The following is an 8,634-nucleotide window of genomic DNA, read 5'->3' as shown; positions in this document are numbered from 1 at the left end:
AAAAGAGAAGAGAAGAGAGAGAGAAGAAGAGAAGAAAAAAGAAGAGAAGAGAAGAAAAGAGAAGAGAAGTGGGAGAGAAAAAGAGAGGAGAAAAGAAGTGAAGGAAACAAAAGAGAAGAGAAGAGAAGAGAAGCGAAGAGAAGAGAAGAGAAGAGAAGAGAAGAGAAGAGAAAAGAGGAGAAGAAAAGGGATGAGAAGAGTAGAGAAGAGAAGAGGAAAAAAGAGAAGAGAAAAAAGGAAAAGATAAGAAGAGAAGATAAGAGAAGAGAACAAATGAAAGGAGAAGAAGTAGAGAAGAGAAGAGAAGAGAAGAGAAGAGAAGAGAAGAGAAGAGAAGAGAGAGAGAAAAAGAGAAGAGAAAAGAGGAGAAGAAAAGGGATGAGAAGAGTAGAGAAGAGAAGAGGAGAGAAGAGAAGAGAAGAAAGGGAAGAGAAGAGAAGATAAGAGAAGAGAAGAGATGAGAGGAGAAGAGTAGAGAAGAGAAGAGAAGAGAAGAGAAGAGAAGAGAAGAGAAGAGAAGAGGAGTAGAAGAAAAGAAAAAAGAAGAAAAGAAAAAAGAAAAAGAGAAGAAGAAGAAAAGAAGCAGAAAAGAAGAAGAAAATAAAAATAAAAATAAAAAAAAAGGCATAAGAAGAATAGAAGAAGAAGAATATAAGAAGAAGAAGAGAATAAGAAGAATAAAATAAGAAGAGAATAAGAAGAATATAAAAAGAAGAAGAAGATAATACCAAGAAAATAAGAAGAGAAGCAGAGAAAAAAAAGAAAAAGAAAAGAATAAAAGAAGAAGAAGAAGAGAAAGAAAAGAAGAAGAAAAAGAGAAGAAGAAAAAGAGAAGAAGAAAAAGAGAAGAAGAAAAGGAGAAGAAGAAGAAAAGAAGGAGAAGGGAAGAAGAGAAGAAAAAGAGAAGAAGAAGAAGAGAATAAGAAGAGGAGTATGGTGTGAACAGTGAACAATGTGATTGCACGTAAAAATTAATAATAAATAAAGTAAAAGTTAATATGGTCTAAAATTAAACGCTTTTGTTTTATTTATTATAGAACTATAGTGTTAAATCAGAAATAAGATATTCCTAGCATATGGCTAGGTGATAATACTAAAAAAATTTTAAATAAACATAGACATGGTACCATTCTGTAAATGCAAATTACGAGTAATGTGCATCATTGGTTTTCCTACTTCACTATATAGTACGTGCAACAAATTTTATAGTAAATTTCAGTGTCAGTATGCACACAAAAAAAAATTAAAAAATAAAAATTTGAATAAGTTTTGTGTTAACTAAAGTAGAGCTATGTTCTTCAAAATTCTAAATGCTGAGATAAAGTATTGAGTAAATAAATACGCTTGAATAAATTCTTTTCATCAAACACTCAAAAGGGTCATGCATGTCCTTTTTAATAGTTACGCTCTAAATTTAAAGGATATAAAAATTGAAAAGCAAAAAAAGTAGAATTTGTGTCAAATGTTGTTAAGCATCGATACATGCAAGAAATACAAATTGAAAATAAATCTTACTCGGTTGCTGGCTGGTAATGTATGACCAGTAAAATCGGGTGACAAAATACCCGGTGGTTATCGGCAGCAGCAGAGCAATACAAAATTTAAAGCACCATAGAAAGGACTAGTACCAAAAATGGCCCATTTATGCAAGCTTAAGTGATAGTTGCGTGCATAAATGAGCTAGAACGTATGGAGGACCGACATAAGTGGGAAATTCATGACACTCTTACTACGATTAGGGGCAGAGCCATTTAACTTTTTTCTAAACCTTAAATTGTTTTCTAAACAAGATGTTTTTTCTTTTTTTTTTTTTATGTGGTTTGAAAAAAGGAAAAATCATATAAAAATGGGCAAAAAGGGCGCACAATTACGCACAGAATTTGTACATAAATTTAAGTGGAAATAAATTTAGGCAAACATAGGCAAGCGCAGCAATAAATTGTGTGTGAAGCGATTTGTCAACGGGAAAGCACAGGGCGCCTGGCCTACAAAAAAGAAACAGAGGTTCCATTCAAATTTCGGAAAAAGTGCTTAATAAGCAATTCTTTTTTCACAGAAAACGAGAGTTTAAATTCTGAAATTTAATTTGAAAAGCAGAAATTTGCAACAATCTTAAAGTTTTTACTTCATCAATGGAATTTGTTCCGGAATAAATAAAAATTTAAAACTCAATTGCATGCAATATCTCTGCATAGATAATTGAATAAGTAATGCATTTCGGTATGTGTAGTAGGTATATGCGGGTAGTATATGCTTTAAAATAATACATTTCCTTCGAAATCCATGAGATTTTGAGCCAAAGTGCAGCTAAAGTCATACAACCAAAACTGCATTCAGAGCATTTGTGGAAAAGTTTTTGGCTTGAATTAAGTAGAAATGTTGTAAAGCCAAAATGAATTATGTGCAATGCGGAAAAATACATTTTCAATGCAATGATGACAAAAAACGAAGAAAATTTCAAATTTCAAATTTCAATTCGTTGTAGAATGGCAGCATAGCTGTACATTCCTAATACTAATGACAGTTAAGCAGTTGGAAAGACACAGTCAAAGATGAAGACGGCATAGAACACACATCGGAAACGACAATGCCAACCATGATGACACCCACAGTTCGTGTGATAACACAAACCTAACGAGAGATACGTGTATAATTTTAAGTTGAATCACATACCACATATATATGGATATAGAATCAAATGTATTTTCATTTGTTGTTGGTGTGTGTTAGTGTTCGATTGTCATTGTATGTATGTCTGTCTGTCAATGTGAGTGTGTTACAAGCATTCTTCTGCAGCATTGACTTTTTTAATGTCAGACAAGTTGAACTTGTGTTTTTCTATTACAGAAATTTCAAGGAAGCACTGTCAGATCGGTACTGTATGTAGATGTAGAAATGTCATGGTTGAGAATTCGTACGGTTGGGAGTTAACAAATTTCTGAGAAATCTCAAATTTAAATAAATTCTATTGACGTTTGTATAGTTGTGAGCTATAGAAAATAAGTCAAAGCGGCAGTAAATGTTAATTTCTGCATAAATTTATGGATTTTGTTAAAAGCACAAAACGATAAACTTACATGATGACAGTTAGTGGAAAACAAATCTGATTGGCATATTATATAAAAAAGAAAGATAAAGAACATGGCAAAGAAGGACTAGGAAAAAACAAAACTGAAGTAGGAGAAAACAAAACTGAAGTAGGAGAAAACAAAACAGAAAGAAAGGAAAAAGCAATTATGTGCAAAGTGAAAATATAACAAATTAAATAAAAAGGAATAGGTTGAAAAGAGGATTGTGAAAAAGATATAAGTAGAGAAGGAAGAAGAAAGAGAGGGAGAGAGAAAAAAGAGAGAAAAAGAGAAATGAGAGAGAGAGAAAAAGAGAAATGAGAGAGAGAGAGAAAAGAGATAGAGAGAAAAGAAAGAGAGAGAAAAGAAAGAGAGAGAAAAGAGAGAGAGAAAAGAAAGAGAGAGACAAGAGAGAGAGAGAGAAGAGAGAGAGAAGAGAGAGAGAAGAGAGAGAGAAGAGAGAGAGAAGAGAGAGAAGAGAGAAGAGAGAGAGGGAAGAGAGAGAAGAGAGAAGAGAGAGAGGGAAGAGAGAGAAAAAGAGAGAGAAAGAAAAAAGGAGGCAAGAGATAGCGAAAGAGAGAAGGAAAGAAGTATATAAAGGGAGAGGAGAGACAAAAAGAATAGAGGGAGAGAAGAGAGAAAGAATAAAGAAGGGAAAAAAGAGAAGAGAGGAAAAAAAGAGTGAGAAAAAGAAAAGGGAAAAAAGAAAGAGTGAGAGTGAGGAAAAGGGAAAAAGAAAAATAGAGAGAGGGAGAAAAAGAAAAATAGAGAGAGAAAAACAATAATAATAGAGAGAAAAGAAAAATAGAGAAAATAGAAGAAAGAGAAAAAGAGAATAATGAGAGGGAGAGAGAAATAAATAATAAGAGAAAGAGAGTGAGAGAAAAAGATAAATAAAAAATAGGAGGGAGAGAGCGAAAGTAAAAAAAAGAATGCGTGAAAGAAAGAGAGTATGACAAACGGGGACAAAGAAAGAAAAACTAAACAAACAAAATAGAGAAAAAAGAAGAAAAAAAGAGAAATAAAAGATAAAAAACAAACAGGAAAAAAAGATAAATGTAAGAGAAAAAAATCAAGAAAGGAAAAGGTAGAGAGTGGGAGAGAAATAGAGTGAGAAAAGAATAAAGAAAGAAAAACAGATAGTAAGAATAAACACGAAAGAAGGAGCGAGAGATGACAGAGAGGGGAGAATAATATATAAAGTAGAATTAAAAGTTAAAACTCTCAATGAATGCGTTTGCAAATACAGATTGAAAGATATGCAGCACTAATTAGATATTAATAAGATAATTAATAATGTTGTTGTACAACGAGCACATGAAGATAGTACATGAAGATAATAAAGATAAAAAAACAGAAGTAGTGAAAATGAAGCGAAATTAAGTGTGGTCCAGATATGTGTGAGAGGCTTTCTTAGGCTTGGGAATGGAGTAAACAGAAAGCACATCCAGTTTATGATATCTATAGTATAATATTAATAATAAAATAACGATACATATGAGAAAAGGCAAAATGAGCCAATTAAGTGAAATGTGGTGAGAAAAAACGTGATAAGATAAAATAAGATAATATAAAATTGGATGAGAAGAGGAGAAGTAATTAGGTGAGATACCGAGAAATTAGTTGATGAGCATTTGATAGTGTAAAAAATAAAATTTTATGGACTATTTAATTAAAGGACAAACTTTAAGGTACTTATATATTAATTATTAGAAGTAATAAATTATAGTTTTAGGTGAGGATTGCATAGAAATGGTAATATGAGAAAAAAATATAAGAAAGATAAAAAGGCTAATAACAAAGATGTAAGTAATAGAAACTGATAATGCAAATTTATTTAGTTTCAACTCAGTAAAAATATATGTTGGTTTAGATCCCATTCCATCAAATTTATACACCCCTCTTTGGTACATTAATTTTATAATCGTTTATAGATCGAGAAGATTAAATTAGAGTTTTCAAAATATTTTTGAATGAATTCAATTTATTATATATGTACCAAATAAATTGAAATTGGTTAATTAAAATTTGTGTGTTTATAAGAACGTATTTATTTCAAATAGTAAAGAGGATAATAGTGCGAAAATTTAACCACATAAAATTTAAATTAATGATACTCGAAACAATTGTATGGTCTGGTCAACCCAAAAGCTTTACTTGATTAAAACATATAGTTTGTTATGAAACAAAATTTATTCGATTTAATAAAAACTTTGCTTCACCAACTCCTAGGGAATTCGGAAGCTGCATTAGAAACGAGTACCAATTTTGAGCTCACGTCGTTTGTGTGCTCATAGAAGACAAAAATTATGTTTCAATATAATTCGAAGCCATTTCAAATAATGCGATATTTGATTTGATGTGAAAATATTCAAACAGAGAAAAAAATCAAATTATAACACAATAGATACAACTCTTATTGGTACTCTAACTCAAGTCTAACGATGGCAATACAGTGCCGTCCATTCTCCATTCCATTCTATGAGTTGTTGGCTACAAATGTGTCAGACAATGCAGTAAGTGGCCAGCAGTTGCAGGATGGAATGAATGAAATATGCATTTTAACAAATGCTCCATTTGTAGTGATCAGTAAGTAACCGGGAGGCAAACGTAATATGTAGCACGCCTATTATGTTGGCAACTAACTCGCAGCTGTAGTAAGAGAGAAAAAAAAGTAAGCAGCAGTAGCAGTAGCAGCTGTTGTTACGTTTACTGCCATTTGCAATGTTGCTGAATTTTGTTTTTTTCTTTGTCAGTTTGTTAGTTTCATGGCGTGTAAGGCAAGGCAACACAGCCTTGTGCATGCAAAGTACAGCAACAAAAGCGAAAGCAGTTGCAGCATTTTAGGCTTTTATGATAGGAAACTGGGCTAAAACTTTAATTTGCATATTTTGTTATAGTGGAAAAAAGGTTTTTGTGGTAGGTTGGTCTGTAAAATGTTTCCTTATATATGTTGGTTGGTATGCGTTTTGGCACGAAACGAAAATTGTAATTTTAAATTGAAAAAACATGTTTTACAAAATGGTTTAAATACATAAAACTATACAACATAATACAATACAAAGCACAAAAAAAAAAAAAAACGCTATTACAACCAAGTACACGTACGTGAAAAAGCCAATATAAGAAATGGCGTTTGTGTTGATAAATAGGCAATGTTATCTGTGTTTAAGCTATTACAAACACTTCTGTCAAAATATATATTACACGAAAATCACGCAAACAACTGTAGATTTAAGCCAAGAAACGGAAGCAAAATATTTTGCAAAATCCAAACAAAAAGTTTGGGGTCAAAATGGAGCTTAACAGCCTTGAACTTTGCATGTGCAATGTAGGCAAATAATAAACAAAAACAAAATCATTGAAAACAAAAAAAAATAATAAAATATTGAAGGAAACCATTAATATTATTTAATTTATATACATACATATATACTGTGAGGAACTCTTAAAGTTCGGAATAAAAGTTTTGAATTAAAGTTTTTTTACTGTGGCTGCAGTAGTTGCAATGTAGCTTCTAAAATATGTTTTCTTTTGAATCAATAAGCAAAAAATAATTGTCTTAAATAATAATAAAAGGGAAGATTTAAATTTAAACGAAAATATTTTAAAATAGTACAAAACAATAGTACAAAACAATAGTACAATTTATATCGTTTAAATATATGAAAGGAAGAGCAACCAGTCCTTCTTCTTCCTTGCTTGATGAAATGCGAGTTCGTGTCTAAAGGACTTTTACTCAATATTGTCTGTGACCATTTGGGTGATCCACTGTAACAAGCGCTCCATTGAATTATGATAATAAGTTATTCAGGTAAATTTACAGAAGTATAGTTTAAAGCCCAGCATGTCTTCCTGACATTCACAGACTCACACAATTTCAGCGCTATGTATTTGCAGTACTTTTACACACTTTCGACTTTCTAGCTTTTAGTATACGTCTATTTTGATAAGTTTGAAGTTTTCTAATGATGTATGAAGCAGCATTGCTGTAAGAAACACAACCATAAAGCATTTTACTATAGGTCTGCTTGCTCATCATAAAACAAAATTTTATTTTTAAACTCAACTATTCTTGTATTAGTGGTTTCAGAGTCTTTAGAGTTGTGTTACAAGCCTGCAGGCAAATGTATCTTCTATCAAAAGTTAGACTAAGTATTTAATATTATCTTCCCATACTATTTTCATATTATTGACTTTTATTTTCCTTGGATTTTGATATGCTGAAAAAACGAAAGCGTTGTTCATTACAAGACAATTAACAACGATTTCGTTTTTTCAGCACTTACTCTAAGTCTCCACCTTCGATAGTATCTCATTATCTTATCTATAAGCAGTTGTAAATTGTTCCACACCTTATCAAACGCCTTAGTGTTAACAAATAAGACCATTCCATAATTATTCTTAATTGACATCGTATTATCTGAATCGATACTTTGTTTTAAAAGAACATTTATTCAAAACAATATCTCCGCCAGGAAACGAAGGAAAAATAAGAAAATTTCAATCAAACTACAATGTTTCGAAAAACAGACAGTCCAGCCCGCCTTAGTACTTCACCAAATGTATCCCTAGAATTAACGGTTTGTGTTCATCTAGAGATCGTTAAGAGAAGTACTTAAAAAAGTACTACTTTTTTCAACTTGCCAATAATGAATGCAAGACACTTAGGTTATGTATAACTTTTCGGTTAACATGGCACTTTTATAACAAGACTAGATCTCAAAAATTTATTAAAAGGAGAGCGCTTAAATACTTCAAGGCTTACTGCAGTACTCTCTAGCCACTGGTGTATAGGATCCCATGTATAGAAATTTCGCATTCCTTTTAATACTCATTGCAGCAATTATGGACACTTGTAGAAAATAAAACCATTATAAAATTTTTCTGTATATATTTGGCTTTCAGAAGAAATAGGTTTTTAGGAAAGTAATTTTTTGACAGCTTGTCCGACTATTTACTTGTCCATCGGTAAGTATGAACGATCTATTAAATTATCTAAATTCGGGGGGATGGATTAAGGCTGTCTTTTTATATATTAGTTAATTGTGGTTAGTGGAAAATTATCTAGTGACCTGCTACTGCAACCAAGCTTTAATAAAGCATAATCATACAAAATTAAGCTACAACATACAATATTTTATTTATTTCTTTTTTAATTATTTACCAAGTGTAACTTATTTCAACCAAGAAAAGGATATACTTTTAATCATATTCGCTTTTAAAAGATTTATAACTTCCAGTTTCATTAATACATTCTTTCTACTATCCAAATAAATGGTTTTATCATTTTATTATTCTTCAACTCTTATTGATTAATTTCGATTTGATGTTCTTCTAACATCGTCCTCAACACTCAGAAATATTGCTGGCACTTAATCTTAAACGATTTTTAAGACAAAGCAGCACAAATTTACAAAAGATAAACCTAAAGTCGTTTTGATTAAGGACCTTCCTACTGCTGCTTGTGCATATTTGTACTTGTCAACAGTTTTTTGCAGTGTACAAAGGAAATGATGAAATGAATATTCGCAAATCACTTGTGTACTTTAGTCAGAAAGCAAAA

The sequence above is a fragment of the Teleopsis dalmanni genome, chromosome 1 (assembly GCF_002237135.1).
Source record: "Teleopsis dalmanni isolate 2A chromosome 1, ASM223713v2, whole genome shotgun sequence".
In the NCBI taxonomy this organism is placed as follows: Eukaryota; Metazoa; Arthropoda; class Insecta; order Diptera; family Diopsidae; genus Teleopsis; species Teleopsis dalmanni.
This window is presented reverse-complemented; position numbering follows the sequence as displayed.